The sequence below is a fragment of the Aphelocoma coerulescens genome, chromosome 11, assembly GCF_041296385.1.
Source record: "Aphelocoma coerulescens isolate FSJ_1873_10779 chromosome 11, UR_Acoe_1.0, whole genome shotgun sequence".
NCBI lineage: Eukaryota > Metazoa > Chordata > Aves > Passeriformes > Corvidae > Aphelocoma > Aphelocoma coerulescens.
Window position 1 is genome coordinate 884444 of NC_091025.1, and position 18649 is coordinate 903092.

The 18649-nt window shown below is 46.6% G+C and overlaps 1 long non-coding RNA gene across 4 annotated transcripts in view; it reads right to left on the reverse strand.

The window, feature by feature from the left end:
• Nucleotides 1–2146: 2146 nt before the first annotated feature.
• LOC138116900 (uncharacterized) overlaps nucleotides 2147–18649 on the reverse strand; it is a 43077-nt gene continuing 26574 nt past the window's right edge. For 2 of the 4 annotated variants that reach the window (XR_011154394.1, XR_011154392.1), the window contains 2 exons: nucleotides 4972–5096; nucleotides 2147–3061 (listed from right to left, as the gene is read on the reverse strand). This is a non-coding gene — a long non-coding RNA (uncharacterized lncRNA). Of the gene's footprint in view, nucleotides 3062–4971; nucleotides 5097–5345; nucleotides 5434–18649 lie in introns of those variants that run through there. The other 2 variants (XR_011154395.1, XR_011154393.1) reach the window with 2 other exon arrangements.

Genomic DNA, 18649 nt, shown 5'->3' on the forward strand with positions numbered 1-18649 from the left:
TGAGGATGAACCGGCAGAACAAAACAGACTCTGCTTTCCCTCAGCACAAAGTCACATTAGTTTGAAATCCCAGAGTCTCTGATTCAATTTGGGAGCTGCAGTGGCGTCCCCAGCAACACGGCTCATCCATCTTACACTGTTTATGCTGCTGAGCCTCTTTGTGGCTTGCGAGCCACCCAGCTCAGCTCTGCAGCTTTCATCTTGCTGTGCACGCTGCCCAGGATTATACCACACAGGAATTTTTAAGGAACCTATGTCTTTCTACCCATATGTCTTTAAAAATGAGGCTTTCTACACACACATCCAGATATTGTGATTTGACGTTCCCACAGAAAACTCAATTTTCTCCCCACAGGAACAGGCCACTGAAGGTATTTATAAAGGCATTAGAGCTCATTCTGCTGCCTTCTGTAAAGACATATTCCCGTTTAGTATAATAATTATTTGGGCTTTGTTGATATGGCCACAGAGTGGGAGCAGGGATGGGGAGCAGCCTGAGAAGTTTGCACAAGTTTCTCTCTGTCATCACTATTTCCAATACGCAAAGGCTTTTTCATTGCTGAGAATAATTGAATAAATGTGCAGGTTATATCTAATCAACTCAATCCTCATTTTCAGGTCTTAAGCAGCTCTCCACTACATTGGCCAACAAACACAGAGCATTGCCATTCTCCAACTTTCCTACCAGAAACAGAAATGCTGTTTGTTATCAATCAGCTCCCTAAAGAGAGGGTTACAACTTCAATAGTTTTCGTTTCCAAATCCAGCTGAAGCATTTTAGAAAGTTCCCAGTGCTCATTACCCATCACTGCCCAACAGCCATGGATGTCTGCTCTTCCCAGACCCTCTTTAACCCTGACCTGCAAGCAGAAGGTACTGGAATGGTACCGTGAGAAAACCCAGGCCAAGCCAATTCATTTAATATTTCTCTTGGGACAGTTTATCCAGTACTCCCAGTTGATTAAACAGGAACACCACCAAGGGGAGTTCCCATTTGGCTGCAGGAGGCTGAGCTCCTCTGCTGACCCCAGCATTCCCACAGCCTCCCTGCAGCACCCTCACACTGTCAGTGTCAGGCCCTCCACAGAGAGCCTCGGGAGAGCCCACACCAGTGCTGGATAACTTACCAAGGCACATCTTCTGCCAGCTCCTAAGCACTTGATAGCTTGGTAGCTTCCTGAAGCATGAGATTTGGATGCCTTGGGATGATTATTTAATGTATTTGAGAGCATTTAAGTTATTCCTCCCAACACCTCGACTTTCTTGCTTTGCTGAAATGTTTGGCACTTCAGGACACATTGTCCCTCGGCAAAGAGGGAAGGTGAGAAAACAGCCGGGGCCGATTCCCTTCCACCCTCCTCCCAGCCCTGCTATTCCTCCGAGACCTCCAGCATCATCCAGCAGAGCGTGGAGTCAGCCATGTGCTAATTCTGCACTTACTGCTGGCTCATTTAATCGCTCCATTTCCAGCCCTGTAACCAGAAGAAAGTGTTTCTCTCCGCTAGAATAACCTTCCTGCTCGGCCCGGGTCCAGCGCCAGCTCCGGTGACACTTGCGGGGTGTCCCGGCAGAAATGCAGCCCCCGGGCGGGGCCGGCGGGGACCACGAGCACCCCTGGGCAGGGATGTGCTGCCGGACTGCCGGGGTGCCAGGGGTGCCAGGGGTGCCAGGGGTGCCAGGGGTGCCCGCAGGCTCCCGGAGCAGCAGGCGGCCAGCGGGGAGCGCGGTCGGGAGAGGCCGCTCAGGGCACTGGGTGTCCCCGGGCAGACACGGCGCAGTGCCCTCATGTTCAGCATCCCAGCTCTAATTCCTCTGGCTCTCTTTGGGCCTGGAGCGGCAGAACAGCTCCACCTTCCAGCTCCAGCTGCAGCAGGAACTTTGTCTCTGGGCTGTGCTCTGTAGGGTGATCATGTAACACAGGACCATGGGAAGAGCCCACTTCACCGCAGAACAGGCACCGAGAATAAACCTGCCAAGTGTTTCACCCTTTGCACTTTCTCCTGCTCCAGCGTTACCTACGATGCTCCGAGGGGAGCAAATGCCTTCATCTTATCTAAACATTTCTTTTGCCACTTTCATGGCAAGTCCCCATTGCAGCTTGAACAAGTGCAAAACCAAAACCAACCAAGGAGCACCTGCTGGGAAAATAAACAGAAACTGATTCTGTTCGTAAAACTTTTCTCCTTTTGCAAGATATTCACATCGGAGGATATAACTATCCTCCTTGCACGTCCAGTGTAAATAGTGCTTTTCGTTAAAATAATCAATGTTTTTAATGCCTGTCAAGGCCTTGCAAATACAAAATGCTGGAGGCTACAAAGGACAAAAAATAAGTCTAGAGCTGAAAACATATATTATAACTGGTCCCTTAAAGCCTGGTGTGGGATCCTTTTATCATTCCTTCATTCCAAGGTTAGTAGGTTATTAACCTGTATCCTGAGGGAGAAAAGATGCACATCAATTATATCAATTGAATAGACAAATGAAAATCAAATTAAAAATTTAACACATGCCACCATAATTACAATACAGAGCTACTACAAGGAATTTTCAGCTGAGGAATGAAACGGAGAAATGCTTCCCAAGTGCAATTTACAGGAGCAGGAAAAGTAGCCAGAGATAGGAAACATACTGAAACTAAAGCCCATACAGGAGAAAAATAATTTTCTAAATCTGCCACCCACTGAGAACTTTTGATTGCAATTTTAGACTAGGATGCAAAAATATTTAGCTCATTTAAGCAATTAACTGTGTTTATATTGTGTAATTATATGTATTAACATTGGCATATTGAAACAATTAAATAAACAATTGCAACACTTCAGCCTTTCCTGGTATTTACACATCCCAACAAGTTGCAGCCCCATGAAGCTTCCAGCTGGCAAAGTCCTTCTAGGAACACAGGATGCACGAGGGGTCCCTGGCCACAGCCAGGCTGTCACCTTCCGTGGTTGCCAGGAGGCAGCAGGTGTGGGAAAGGCAAAGGCAGGCACAGTCAGCTCATTCCAGGATCTCCAAGGGATGGCAGAGGACAGGGAGGAGGGTGGACAAAGTAAAGCACCTGGAGGAGGAGAGACAGGCATTGGAGGTACCTGCAGTGAGGCAGAACCTGCATGTTTAGAACACGTCAAAGGCAGCCTTTACCCAACATTCCCAGGGCCTAAGGATAACAACTGGACACAGGTTCAACGGCTGCTTTAAAATGCTAAAAGAGCCATATTGAGGTTGTAGAAAAGTTCTGCCTGAGCTGCAGCAGTAAAGCTCTCCAGGCCTCCCATGGGGGAGCCAGACCCTTCCCCTTTGGGGAGCAGGCCTGGCCAAGTCCCTGTGCCACCGCTGCTCCCAGCCCTCGCCTCCTCCTTGCCTGTGCCAGCAAGTCAGAAACACCTTCCTACCAACAGCTCCCAGGCATCTCAACACCAGAGCTGGGGGAGAAGCTGGAGGCTCTGCTTCGCTCTGCACCCCTGCCTGTAACTTCAGTGCTCCGTCACTTGTAGCTGAGGCCAATTCCTCAGAAACAAACAGGGAACAAAGGCGGTGCTGCACCGCAGTGGTGCCATTTTAATGCTATTTCTGTCTGTATAAAATCTTCTGTAATTTGTTTACGACTACCAGATTCAACAATAGTGTGCAAATGCAAACCCACTTATGTTAATGTCCTCTCGCGCTCTCTTTCTCAGATCAGATTCTGAATAAAAATTAGGTAAATACTCTGTTTGAAAATATATAAGATGAGAACTAGTTGGGGAGGGAGCAAGAGAACCTCCAAATGCACGGTCCTATCAACCACATTATTTTTTTTTACTTAATAACTTAAGTGTACTGTTAGTGAAATTACAACCTGCTTGTGACACAATAAATTTGCAACAAAACTCATTCCATAAATTATTCAATTCGCTGACTCCAACGATGCTGGGAAATATCACCATGAGCAGATGATTAGCATGTGAAAGGAAAGCCATCTCCAGCCTGAAACAATCACTGTCACACCTCCATTTGAAGATGCCTGGTGGAGTTTTGTAAAATTACCATTAGGAATACACATTTAAGGCTTTGTAGTTTCTATAAAAGCATTAAGTATTTGATTTACATTAGATTCATTTGTTCTTTCTTCAGCTGTCTCTTTTTCCTACAAACCATAACTGTTTGGATAAATGCTGGCTCAATCAAGTGTGCATTAAAACAAAAGAATTTAAGTTCCATAAAAGTGATGAATCAGAACTAGAAGCCAACCTTCCCCCTCCCTCCTCTTCCCAGGCCACAGGATTGTTCCAGAAGGAGAAATGGGCTGGTTTGGGAGCCTGGAGGACAAAATAGTCTTGTCCCACATGGACACATGTTCCTGGAGGATAACCCAGGCCATGGACCATTGGTGTGGAGCTGTTGGATCAAATGCCAAGTCCTCCTCAGTGGTGGGAAGGAGACGAGGTTGGGGATGAAGAAACATTTCTACGCAGGTAAACAGTGGAGCTCTCAGTAGACAAAACTTGGCATCTCCTAGCCTAACCTGAGCCACAGCTTTTTGGGGAGCCACCAAATGAAAATTTTAGCCAAAATTCAGCACTGGGGTCAGCATGTTCCCAACTACAGAGAATGGGACTACTCAGTGTAACCCATGCCCGTGTCAGCAGCAGCTACCACAAGCATGAGCAAAAACACTGGAAATCACTGGAAATGTTCTTCTGCAGCCATCCCTTAAAACTGTTCTGACAGAGCAAGGATAAGATTAAACCCTCCCTCTGTGCTCTGCTTTTAGCCTAATTTTGAACAATTCTCTTTATTTCATTCTGTGGCTCTACAGACATGCGTGACCTTGCTGATGAGCAACCCACACCCAGCCACTGCCACGCTCCAGCCAGGCTGATGGAGAAACTTTCAGCACAATTTTCTCAGGTGACCTAGATGAGTTATCTGAATGCCTCCACACAACAGACCCTTCTGATCCAGGCCTGTGAAATTTAAACATCTTACCCATTAGAAATATTGAAAAGTCTTCCGGCATCTTCTGCCTGCTGGATTTCCCAGGTGGAGATATTCAAGGGGTATCGGTGAAGAATTTATTTCCCTGGAAAGGAGAAGGAAGGATTCTTCTTGCTCTGGGAATGAAAATGTTACACTCTTATAAAGTACTTTAAAAAACAAGAAGTCCAACAGCAGCAACCAAGTGATTCAAGAGTCAGTGCCTCTTTCACAGACAAGAGTGTTTTGAAATAAGAGCTACTGGTTTTAAGCTGCATAATGACACCACTGTGCCAACTTCCTCACCAGCCCTGCCACTTGTATTACACAAATCAAAGATTGTTCTAGGAGTGGCGACTGCAAGAAAAGAATTTTTGCTCCTTTACCCAGAAACTTCATTGGCTCTATGTGAGACTGCACTGCCCCATCCAGTGACAAACTGCTGGATCCCGAGTTATTGCCAGCACTCAGATGCATTCCCTAACTCCTTCCTGAAGCCTCTCCCATCTGAAAGCATGAACTTACATTATTCATAAGGATAATCACAAATATGCAGGGAGCTGTAGACATGTAATGGAGAGGCTGGCTTGTATCCCATCCAAATTCCACGCGCTTCATGGAGCTTACGACTTTCCCATAAATTTTTGCAGCATGGGACATGCCTCCATTCTCAGCCACTCCAGCAGTCCCAAAGCAGGGACAGCTTTGGGAAAAGTTCTCATGCTCCCCCATGGAGCTTTATTACTTTTGAAGGAAGGAAATCAAGTGGAAATCTTGTGCCACCTTCCTGTGGGTTCTCCAGGGGATGTGTTTGTTTACACACGCTGACTGCGCAGACAAAAGGCAAAAACAGTGTTCGTGCTCTGAAACAGAATTCTGGAAATTCTGTGAGAACAAATATTTTCAAGACCACAAAAAAAGTAAAATTGAGTTACTGTTGTTTCTACTGCCTCAATGAAAAAGCCAGGGAAGGCCAGTGCCCTGCCTAGCATCGGCAGCTGGCAGCCAGCAAGAAGGCAGGTCTTCAGGCAGCTTCTTTAGGGGTGGTGACATGGAGACATTTCTGTCTCATCTACCTGCAAGAAGCACCTGAGGCAGCCACAGTCCTGTGGCAATGGCTGTGTGAGGCAGAAGGGAGGAATCAAAGTCCAGTCGGCCTAGAAGAAAAGAATTAGATATGTCTAACTCTGGGAGTTGGAATGATGTTTGCAGGAGAGATTATGAAACAAGGACAGGTAGGCAAGGTGTGGGACCCTCATAGCATGTGCTACCGGAAATATCCCAACTCTTTTTAGACAAGATTATTAAATATCAGTAATAAAGTAATAGATTAAGAAAATGGAGGTACTTCTAAATCCCTCAAATCTAAGACCAAAAAAAGATTCTTTCCCTTAAGCTCCAAGTCCATCCTGAGCAGATCCATGTCATTGGATGCAGTCCAGTAAGGAATCAAGAGACGAGGTATTCACAGCCACATTAACAGTAATAACTGTAACTTCAGCAGAAGACAGAATTATGGAGACATTAATAAGTGATGAGATCACAAAACATCTGGAGAAACGTGAGCTGATACAAAAAGTTGCCAGCAGAGTCTTACAAAGGGCAAATCTTGTTTGACAAATCTGCTGGAATTTTTTAAAGAGGTAACACAGACTCCAGACAGGAAGAAAACATAGGACATAATCTGTTTGGATTTTAAAAGGTTATTTGACACATCACAGCCTGCAGGCCGGTGTATTAAAGTACATCAATCAAAAAATGCACCAACCTGGAATGGACAAATGAAATGCAGGAAGTTCACAGCCTGGTAGTGTCATCGGCACAAACCAGAGGGAGCAAAGTGGAGCCAGTTTTGTTCTGGGCATGTAAGATGGAGAAGAAAATATCATAACACAAACATCCCTGCAGATGGATCACATCAACCCATGAAATGAAGGACATCAATTAACACACTGCAATGGCCATGGTATTAATTTTAACTGGAAAATGAGGATTTTTAATATTAGAAGCCTTAGTATAATGATGTGTTTGGAAGACACACAACAGGAGAAACTGGGAGAACCTCTAGGAATACAGAAGGTTTCATGATGGGCAGAAGGCTGACAAGACTGATAGAGCCACACCCAACGGGGAAAACTGGCTGAGCCCTCCATGAACAATGCAGTGGAGAAAGAACAGCCACCACTCCTGCATGGATGGACAAGCCAAGGGCTGACCCAAGAAACAGCCCCGATGTAGGTCCTTCTGAAGCAGATCCCTGGCAGGAAAGGAGATCTCCTCCAGCCCCTCTGGAAGCTGCAAGTCAGCAGTGAGCTAAGCACTGAACAGCCAGCAGCAAGGAGATGAACCTCTTCAGCAACAGGTTCCACATTTATCTCTGGCAGTGGGAAGCCATTCCCCCTTGTCCTGGCAGTCCAGGCCCTTGTCCAATGTCCCTCTCCAGCTTTTTTGGAGGCACCTTGGGATGTGACCAAACTGGTCCAGAAGTATCATAAGACACAGGGTAAAGTAGGAAGAAAACATGACAGTAAGAAAGTGCACCCTGGAACAGGAGGCAGGAGCTTATTGTCAAGTATTAAATGTTTTCTAACTGCAATACAGAGACTTAAAATAATTTCTATATAGGCTTTCTGGGTAAAAAGCACAGTCAGGGAAAAGTTACACTAATTTAAACAAAATTAATAAAGAAATGTTCTGCTTCTTTTTATCATCTTTCTACCTCTCATCATTTATCATGCAAATTAAATTGCAGTAATAGAAAATGTAAAGAAAACAAACTCTGCAGTATATTGAAACCTCTATCCAGCAAGAGATAAGGTTGAGTATTAGAAGGAAAGGTGCAGAAAATTAGCTGTCCAGACAATAACTGAGAGGGAAACTGGTTTATTTAGCCTGGAGGGATTTTTTGTTGCAAACTGACTAAATTAAAATCCTGACTATTATACCCAGTATCACACCAGAAAACGCCTTTTCCTTGCACTTTTAGATAAATTTTCATTGATCTCATTTTATGCATGATTACATTTTTAATGAGATGTACAGTATTTCGAAGCTAATTTTAAATGCCTTCTCCCTCTCCTTCCTCTGCTCCCCTCCCTCCTCCCACCACATACACACTTATGCTTGTTGGATTAACATTTCTGATAAATTGCTTGGCCAGAAAGGAACATTACCAAGAGGAAATAAATTACTTCCATCTTTCGCAGCTCCGGCGTAGTAAAGTAACCTTTAAAATGGCCACTGTCTAATTCTGCCACCTTGCAATTCCTTCCAAAAGCAACCATTTTATTTCATGGAATGATTGTATTTGTTGTTGGTCACACTGAACAACATATGGAGCAAGGGAAGAAGTCACTTTCCTCCACTGGCAGTTCTGGCCAGAAGAACCAGCAATGCCTTGAAACTCAAAACTCTCCTGAAATAAAGAGTTTTATCATCAGGATCTTTGCCTCTTGTGAATAAAGTACAAAGCAGGTGAAGGTGGGTGAACTGGCCTAATGCCAGAGCATGGGGGTCTCACCTTGAAAGTATTGGGCAATAATTGATTTTCAGCATGGAAAACTTGGCTTGTTCCCAGAAGTTTTCAATTTTATTTTCTTCCTTTGACTATTTTTGGTAAAGTCACACCCTGTAAAACAAAGGGGGAAATTGCAGGGACAAAGTATGAAATAAAATTCTGCCTCCAGCCCATCATTAAGGACCCAGCAGTTTATTTCCCTCTTTGATTTCAGGCTGCTTTTTGTGAAGAGGGGCTGGTTTGTCCAGCCAGTTTCTCTCCAGCCCATGCTCAGGAAGGGGAAATAAATGAATGAATAAGTATGGAGGCTTGGGTCTCTCCTAACTGAATTTCAACTCTGTAATTTCCAGCTGTTTTGCAAACTTTCCAAGGTTGTTCTGAATTGCTGCCTTGCCCTCCGGAGGGATAACAGCCGCTCTGCTCCTTCCGTCTGCCAGCTGCATTCACTGCTGCATCGCTCCCACATCCGGAAGATGCCGGGATGCTCCTGGGAACTGGGGTCACTGGACACGATCTGCATTTACCAGCGTGCCCTTTTGTGTTTCTCCTTGTGCCTGACCCACACCAAGGGCCAGGAGCACGTCTGGCACTGCACCTGCAGTGGGAGCTGCTCCGGTGGTGAGCAGGGCCAGGTAGGGAGGAGAGGAATCGGGGACTGTGAGATGGGACAGCCCAGTAAAGCAGCAGTGGAGAACAGGAGAAAACTGGCGAGGATTGCAGGGGAAGGGAAGAGGGCTGAGATGGAGCCTGGGCTCTGAAAACCACGGAAATGAAGGAGTAACAGAGGAGTATCAGCTCAAGCTGAAGCATCAGGAGAGGGGATTAGGAGTTTAGACGTGGGACAGTGGAAATGAAGCTGAGTAAAATGTCCCACAGACAATGGGAGCACAGAAGAATCTTAAATGCAAATCCACGTTTCACAAAGGATTTATCATTATCCAGCAGTGCTTTGAGAATTAAGTGTTTCCATCAGAAGTCTTGTCCCAGTGCACTAACACGACAGACGGCAAGAGCCTTTCCAGATGTGGGCGTGCAGATGGGCTTACGGGCCTGCAAGGCAAAATCTTCCACTCTCCCCAAATGGATGAATGGGACTGTTACACAACCTGTGAGGAATTATCACTGCCGAGAAACCAGCACTACAGGAACAGACAATGGGATCCCCAGAGCAGAATCCGTGTGTGAAAACACACAGAACAGTTCCAGAAAGGTAAACAGCTCAAGAGAGGGAATATAGATCATGCAGCAAAACCTGGCCCTTCAGGGCTGCACCCCCAATTTTTATTATCATAGAACCAGAGAATCCCAGCTGGTTTGGGTTGGAAGGGACCTGAAAGCTCACCCAGTGCCACCCCCTGCCATGGGCAGGGACACCTTCCACCATACAGGTTGCTCCAAGACCCGTCCAGCCTGGCCTTGGGCACTGCCAGGGATCCAGGGGCAGCCACAGCTGCTCTGGGCAACCTGTGCCAGGGCCTCAACACCCTCTAAGATGGTTAAATTGTGTTATTATTAAGTTGTAGGTGTAAAGGTTAAAGACTATCAGAGTTTTCCATGAATAAATGACAGGTCTTTGTGATGAAATTAAAAGTGTAACATTTCCACAGCTAAATGACAGCAAAGAACTGTTACTCCAGGTCAGTGGGTACCTCAGGGGAGCACAAACCCTCTCCGCACACAAAAAGCATTTTAGTGTTTCTCCCACCAAAAAGGCTTTTCTGGCCCCAGCTGCATCCAGACCCAGCATTTTACCCCATTGCAGAGGTGGATCTTCGACTGGGGCTGCTTTCAACAGAGCACGTTTTCCAAATAATCCCAGACGTTTGGCAGGGAAATTGCCAAAGCTGCTTGTAGGCTGGATGTAACTTTTAACACTTACAGTGCACAGAGCAATTACTGCCTTGGTTTCACTGGCTCTCCAGAAGGATCCCCTCGGTGTGCTGGCAGTGGGAGAGCCTGCACTGCGCCGGCATTCAGGAATGTGAACTCCTGGATGGTGTTGGATGGCAGGCTCATCCCTGGGCTCCCCCCACACGGAAGGCAGCCCCTGGCTGGGCACAAGGGGCAACATCACACAGAGAAACTCCTTCTTTGGACCAGGCACAACCAACTCCCCCCCGGTATTGCTGCTACTGCTTTATTAAAATGCATAAAGCAGCCAGAAGCAAAGACACCAATAAATTCTTCTGTAAAAGCAGAAATGTTTTTTTCAAATGGCTCCCCTAACACTAATAATCACAGCTCTCTTATGTGTACTTGACTCTGGTTAACCTTTTTCTGGCACTTTTTAACTTCTCCAAGTCAGGTACTAATATGGAACTAATGTGGGGTTTATTTTCCCTATAGGAATAGCAGAAAGAGCACTGCACATTAGCGTAATCACGCCGGCTCCTTCCAGAAACTGCAGGACTTTACATCAAAGCAGCCGCATTATGGCACAGGAAAAGAATTTAATAACAATTGGGGGACTAAGCATTTTTTTAATGTTAAGGGGGTTTTATTGAATATTAATCCTATAAAATGCTCCTGAAAGTTGGCAGAAGGAAAACTGATGTCCCAAATAGTTACTGTGGCCTTCCACAGTGCTGGGATGCAACTGCAGTGTAATCAGAATTCATCATGCCATTAGCAGAAGGACAACAGGAAAGGAGACACTTCCTCCCGCATCCTGGGGCTTGAACAACCAGAGCTGTGAGAACAAGCTCAGCATTGACAGCCTCAGCCAAGCTCTCAAAGTTTACGTGCTTTTGGGTTCAGAGCTTGCAGTTTCTTTCAATACAACTCGATATTTGCACTCTTGATGTTATCTTCTGCTAAAGATTTTCATTATATTTTTCTCTCTGAGGGGGTTGGAGGTGCTGGAAACAGGTCTGCAGTTAAAAGGAACAAGAGGCACCCAGAGTTTTTTTTCCCCCTCTTTCTAACTACTGGATACTTTCCTTTTTATTTTCCTTTTTTTTTCCAGGAGGAGGTCACTCTGCTGCCCCGCACGGCTGCAGCCATGCTCCAGCCACATTAATCCCTGCCCTGCTGAGATGCTGGAGAAATAGGAATTCATCTGGCACCAGCAGAGGAAAGACAGAAGGAAAAATGAAGGGGGGAAAAAATGAATAAATAAATAATTCAGGCAGAGGATGAATACTTGAACAAAGCAGGGCCTGTGTGCAAGGGAACGCTGGGCTGCTCTGGAACAGAGAAGAGCACCAGCCCACAAAGCTGCACGTTTATCCAAGCAGTCAGTGCTCCTGCCCGGGCGCTGAGCAGAGTTTTCCCCGGGCACCTGGACACACACAGCCGTGCCCTGGGTGGGACCTGCCCTCACCCTGGAGCTGAGTGCCCGGCACAGACCCTCCTGTGGGCACACGCCCAGGTCTATGCCAGTCAGGTCAGCTGCTCCTGGATAGACACTCGGCACAACTCCTCCTTTCCTAAGTGTCTCCTGGCCAACATCCCAGGCCTTAGGATTTCCAGAGTAACTTCTGAGGGCCACCCCTGAGGGCTGGGTAAGGGACCCACACGTGGAAAAGGCCCTGTGCTTTAACCTCCATCTCAAATACTCCTTTTCTCTCTTTTTCCCGAGCCAAGCTCTGAAGGGGTGGTTTCTTCCCGCTGCACATGCCAAAACAAGGTCAGGAACCCAGAAACCACTTGTGTAGAGAGAGTCTGATGCTGGAAGGCAGGGCACAGAGCCCACAGGGGCCCCCCACACTTGGACAGTGTCTTAAGACACACTTGATGTTAGTTTCTTGTTCTGAGATGCCTCCAGCTTCTCCTTCACTGGAAAAGGAAACTCGTTCATTATGTATCACAACAGTGTGTTAACAGCTCACAGCCTGAAATGAAGCAAGTGCAGAAAACACTTTCATCACCGTTTCCGTCTCGTCAGTTGGGAGTTTGCTGGCACTCAGTGGAGATGTTTTCCCACACGTTTACCATATAGCTACCCCAAAACAGTAAGTGGAAGAGTGACTGACCAGGTACAATGCAAAAGATCACTTGTTCCCCCAGCCACGCCCCATGGTCTGTGCCACGAGCGCTGCTGTCACCGTGAGCCACTGCCGTGGTTCCTCCGAGCAGCCCCGGCCCTGCGGCACTGACACCTGATTGACCTGTCAGGAGCATCGAGGCCGGGGCTGAGCAAAGAACACATTAATAAATCTTGATATCAGCGTTTTAGCAATGTGGTCTTGTAAGTTTACGAGCATTTGGCTTTGTTTTACACCAGACAGCTCCATGCTGCTCCAGAGCAGGCTGCCAGATGTGCAGCATTTCCTCTGCAGCCTCATTGCTTGTGACGGGTCAAGTCCAACAGGAACCTCCTGGGGAGGCCGACTGCTCCCTGGCTGCCCCACAGCTCCTCTGGACACTGCTCTCCCAACAGGCTGACCACACTTGTGACCTCTTTGGGAGTTACCGTGCAGACAAGGTGCTGCTGCCGCCCACCATCTGGGCCTGGGATGCAAAATTATGGTTGAAACATCTGAAAGCCCAGGAAGGAGGGTGCTGCAGTAGGGAGTGAAGGTGTGAACTCCATGGGGATCCTGAGAGCTGCAGAGGCAGTTTCCACTCATATCCCCATCCAGGTTTCTCAAAATAAAAAAGTGGAGCTTGCATGTATGCAATACCAAAAAAATCTATGTGCTATCAGGTGCCCACAGGAATCTCTGCACATTTGGCATTTGGGAGTGGTGGGAACATCAAATGGTTGTGGACATCTCAGCAGCATCCAGCATTTCACTGTACTCCATTCTCTGCCATCAGCTAGCCTTGCTTTAAAACTCTCTAGAGACTGAGTTTCCTCCCATCTTTGAGAGACCTTTGCTTAAAGATTTCATTACTGGCTGATTTTTAACCACTATTGCCTAAACATTTCTTTTGTTAAATTCAGCCCCTCCTGTTCAGTTTTTAGGGTGGGCATCCTACTGGATCACGGACCCATCCATGGTTGCTCACAGCCATGAGTGCTTACATGGCTGCTGAGTCACTGCAGAGCCAGGCTGTGACAACTGACCTCTCCTAATCCTTTCTTGTAAGTCAAATCTTCAGGTCCCCAGTTCTCCTTGCTGCTTTTCTGTGAACTGGTTTTCACTTGTGAACAGAAAGCCACTGATGTGGTGCCAGAACAGAGAACAATCTCCCAGCTGCAGCCATGGGGCACTAAGGGGGTCACTATGGTTCTCCTGCTCATTGCCATGATGGTTTATAGTGCAGGCAAATCCAAACTGCTCATCTTTCCTACATGACACTGCAAACTCCTGTCTAACTCAGTGTCTCCTGTTACCCTGAGACACCTCTGAGCATCGCTGCTGCTCAGGTTCTTTCCCATGGAACATACCTGTGATGGATTAGTACTTTCATACACAGGCAGCTACATCATCTGTATTTTTCAAGGCTGAATTTCATTTTTCCCCTTTCCTGTTTCTAACTTCTATAAATAAGCTGGTATTGTACCTGTATAAAACCACTCACAACTCATCATTCTCCAGAGTTAGTCTAATGAGGTTTCCTTCATCTCTCAAATTATTAGAAGTTATTAAGAAGTTGTTGCCCAGAGCAGATGTGGCTGCCCCTGGATCCCTGGAAGTGTCCAAGACCAGGCTGGACGGGTCTTGGAGCAACCTGGGATAGTGGAAGGTGTCCCTGCCCATGGCAGGGAGTGGAACAAGAAGAATTTCAGGTTCCTTCCCTGCCAAACCATTCTGGGATGCCATGATTAAAGGAGATGGCATAGAATTAAATCAGGACCAGCCATATGGCTGTAAACAACCCACCACCACCACATTAAACATTCTGCCTTTACTGCTGTTCTTAGTCTTCAGTCTTTAGTTGAGTTTTCTGTTTGGTAGACAGAGCTTCCACCTGTACCACCAAAATTAATTTTCAAACACAAGTCCATGGGAAGACAAGGGCTAACCTGCTACAGGGAATCTACTGCCTCCACAGAACCACAGAATCAGCAAGGTTGAAGAGACCTTGGAGATCATCAAGTCCAACCATCAACCCAGCACCACCATAATCATCCCTAAAGCACATCTGCAAGTGCCACATCCAGATGGCTCCTGAACACTTCCAGAGATGATGACTCCAACCCCTCCCTGGGCAACTTATTCCAAGTGAAGAAAAGGGAATGACCTTTAGAGAACCTTATTATCTATATTTCTAATGAGGCTGGGAGCTCCAATCCCCAGCACAGGGACAACTACCAGTGCCTGGGCCACCTTCTGAAGACCAACCCGGCACTGTTGCCGCCATTGCTGTTGGGAATTGTTTGCAGATTGGGAAGGCACTTGCAGGAAACATGACTCCTCCTGCTGGCCCTCCTGCAATCACCTAGTGAGTTCTGCGTGGGTCTCATCAAGAATGCTGGGGCAGGACTTGGATGAGGTCAGAGCCCTTTGCTACAACCACCCCATCTGTGGGGCTGCTTTGAACCTGCCTCTCAGTTTTATCACACTGGCATCTCCTTCCCACCAAAGAGCACTCAGGAAACCCTGAGATGCTGGTGGAAAGCTGATCAAGTGCTCTCTTTGCAGCCAAGCCCAGCAATCTTCACCCTGCAGGAGTCATGCATACCCTCCCCAGAGCCGTGCCCCTGGGCTTTGTCTGGATCAGAAGGAAAACAGCACGTTTAACCCTCCAATTTCAGGCTGCAGTAGCTCTTTATTATCTTACCCATAAATCTGAGCACCTCTCTTTTAAACATCCAAAGAGAAAACTTCAGAGCAACCTAAAGGTAGGCATTTTATTGTAGTGGGAAAAAATAATCCAAAGGGAAATTGCCATCTTGGCAAGCTTACATAAACCATCCCAAGGGAGATTTCTTGCCCAAGTCCCTGTTCCATGTGCCACACAGCCCAGCTGAGTTACAGAAACAACAGACCCTCAAAAGCTGCTGGCAGCTGAGTAGTTTAAAGTTGCTATAAGGCAATATTTTGGCAAGTGGTCATGTAATTGTTTGTTCTGGACATCTGCATTGACTGTAGGAGCAGTGAACACAAGACTGTAGGAGTTTTGCTTGAATGTAGAGCAGAAGGCAGTGAATGGTCTCTGTTCCCCAGCAGTCTGTCTCAGCTTGGGCTCAACTACAAGAAATCTCTATTTTTAGTCTTACAACAGGTGGCTTAAGGCAAAAGCAGGTATTGACTATTGCCCTTTTCATAAGGCCTTTGGAGATGCCCAGTCCCACGCTACTGAACACCTCAAGGAGAGGAGGGGGCTCTTGGTTTGGCACATCCTGTGAGCAGACCCTGGAGATGGGCAGGGAAAAGCCTGCTTGGATACCTGCATCCATGGAATGTCAGCATCTCCACACTGCCTTTTCCAATGACAGCTCGAGACCAACTTTTGTTACAAGGTATATCTTTTGTTATACCTCCTTATGTTACAAGAAGGGAAAAGAAGCAAGAATTAATAGAGTTGTGGATGTTTGGAGGTGTCAGTCACTGACAGAAGAAGGCAGATGTCAAAGTCTCAGCTGCCCAGACTTCAGACAACAAGGATATTAGGATCAAAAGAAATTCCAATAACTGGTTTATTGTTGGGTGGATATGATTATATTATTAATAAAGAAGCAGACAGGGCAGAAGTGGTCAATAAACATTTTGTTAGGAAACTCAGCCAGTGCACTCAAATCAGATGAAGACAGCAAACCCATCTGAGGATTTCTAGGCACAGGGAGCATTAAACAATCTAAAATCTAACAGCCTCTGGGTGCCTTGTGCTCCTACACTGTAAGAAATTGCCAGGAGAGATGCCTAATCTTTCAATAGGAATGGAGAAAAGTTACCAGAGCAGGAAAATTGTGGAACTCCGGAAATGCTGTAGATTATATCCACACTCACCCAGAGCAAGCAGGACTTGTAACTACAGGTTACTTAACCTGTCGTCAATCTCAGCAGAAAGTCAGGGAAGTTAATATAGAATTTGATCAATAAAATATTAGAGGATGGGAATAAAATTAACTCAAGTCACAAATGTTTTGTTCAGAGTCTTGCTGAGCAAACATTGATTTTTTTTTTAGGTTTCATAGTGTTGTTTCAATTGACTGTCTCAGAGTCAGAACCTGTGGGCAAACAGGGCTGCTCCATGCAGCAAAAGCTTCCCAGGACCTTCCCTGCCCTGGCCCTAGGTGACCAGTGACAGCAGGTGACTGTCCCCAGTGCAGGGGCTGAGAAATGGCCACCAGACAGCACATAGGTTATCACGGCCCAACCAGATCCTCACTACCACAGAGAGCCACTTCCCATTGGTTTGAGGGCAACAATCCTATCCTTGGCTTAGGCTGATCCTCTCACAGAATCACAGGATGGGGCAGTTGGCAGGGACCACAGTGGGTGATCTGGTCCAACCTCGCTGCTCTAGCAGGGTCATCCCAGAGCATGGGGCACAGGATCACATCCAGATGGTTCTGGGATCTCTCCAGTGAGGGAGACACCACAGCCTCTCTGGGCAATCTGTTCCAATCTCGAGCAGGCCTCTAGTACTGGGTTGCACCGACAGAAACGCATGGCAAAACCTAAGAAAATTGGAGCTTTGTCACCTAATTGCAGTAGGGAAGCCAAAGAACAAGTGATGGTGGAGACACTCCTCACAGCCACTGCTACTGTCTCCACTGCCCCTCAGACCACAAATGCTGCATGACACTGCAGCCAATCCTGTGGAGAAAACAAGAAGCCAAACAGAAGTTTGGCCCCGATCCATTGAAAGCAGGGGCTCATCTGTAAGTGTTACAAGGTGTTCCCATCCCACGTTATGGCCGGACTCCAATTTGTGCAGAAGCTGAATAATGGCTTTTATTAAAGGAGGCTGAGGCCGGCCATTGGCTCACTGCTGCATGAGCTTCCAGAGGAGCAGCGGAGTGATGCTCACTCGCGGGAGACTGGAGCTGATGCAGCCAGAGAGCTGAGCTTCCAGGCACTCAGATAAACCCAACCTGAAATGAAATTCTATTGAAGTTAAATTCTCCTTGCACAGATTTACAGCAGGTGATCAGCTCAAAATTTTAATTGCAAGCAGAGAATGATTAAGCTGCTTATTTGAAAGGCAAGGCAGAGTGAGTGTGGTGGCCCTCGGGTAGCACTCCGTAATGGGACAGAGAGCCTGGGCTGGCACTTGGCTCTGCAGCAGCCTCACCTATGGGCAGCAGAGGAAGGATAATCATCTCCTGGAAAGGCTCCAGTACTCATCTGAGCCTCCAGAGCCATTACTGCCTGGAAAACAGGGAAAGCTGGGAGGCAGCCAGTGAAGCCCTGCAAACACAAAGTGTGGGGTACCACAGCTTACCGTGCCCTTCCTGGATGGGAGAGGAGGCAAAACTCAGCCCTTGCTGAGTTTTGGGGGGGTTTTCTTATTTAAGAGCATTCTCTGGTGCTGCAAGGTCATACAGTCACTTAAACCACAGCACTTTCACTGCACCCACTATTGCCAGTCTATTTGTAAATTATTTAATAATAAAAAATAAAAACACCTCTGCAATCACCATCCCTTCATCCACCCCCTTCACTGCCAGCCTGACAGTCACCCCCAAACAGGCACAAACCCCCAGAAAATGAGATCCAGCAATTGTAAGATTCAACTTCAAAGACATTAAGAGATATAACATTTAATTTGCCTTCTGCTTTTTAACTTTTGGGGTCCACTCAGGTAATGCTTTTGAATTTTTAATTAAAAATAAAAGCAAGGCTGCTTCTGCTGTCATTTTGCTTTGTAGTTGGACATTTAAGTATAAAATCTGTTACCTGAAGACTCTGCTAAAGCTATGAGTTAAGGAAAACTGCCAAAACATATGTCTCAGCAGATCTGGACACATATTTTGGTTTGAGCTCGTTTTATTTTGCCTAAAACTCTTCCTGTACATTCTTTCAGCAATTTTAAAGTCATTTTGATTTTCATGCAGTTTTTCTTTTTGCATTTTAAATTTAAATCAGAATCATGTAATCACAGAATGGTTTGGGTGGGAAGGGACCTGAAAGCCCATTCCACTCCCTGCCATGGCAGGGACACCTTCCACTGTCCCAGGCTGCTCCAAGCCCCGTCCAGCCTGGCCTCGTCCAGCCTGGCCTTGGACACTTCCAGGGATCCAGGGGCAGCCACAGCTTCCCTGGGCACCCTGCGCCACAGGGAGGGACTTCATTAAATTTAATGCATGCATTTGGTATCATGAGGACAAATTGC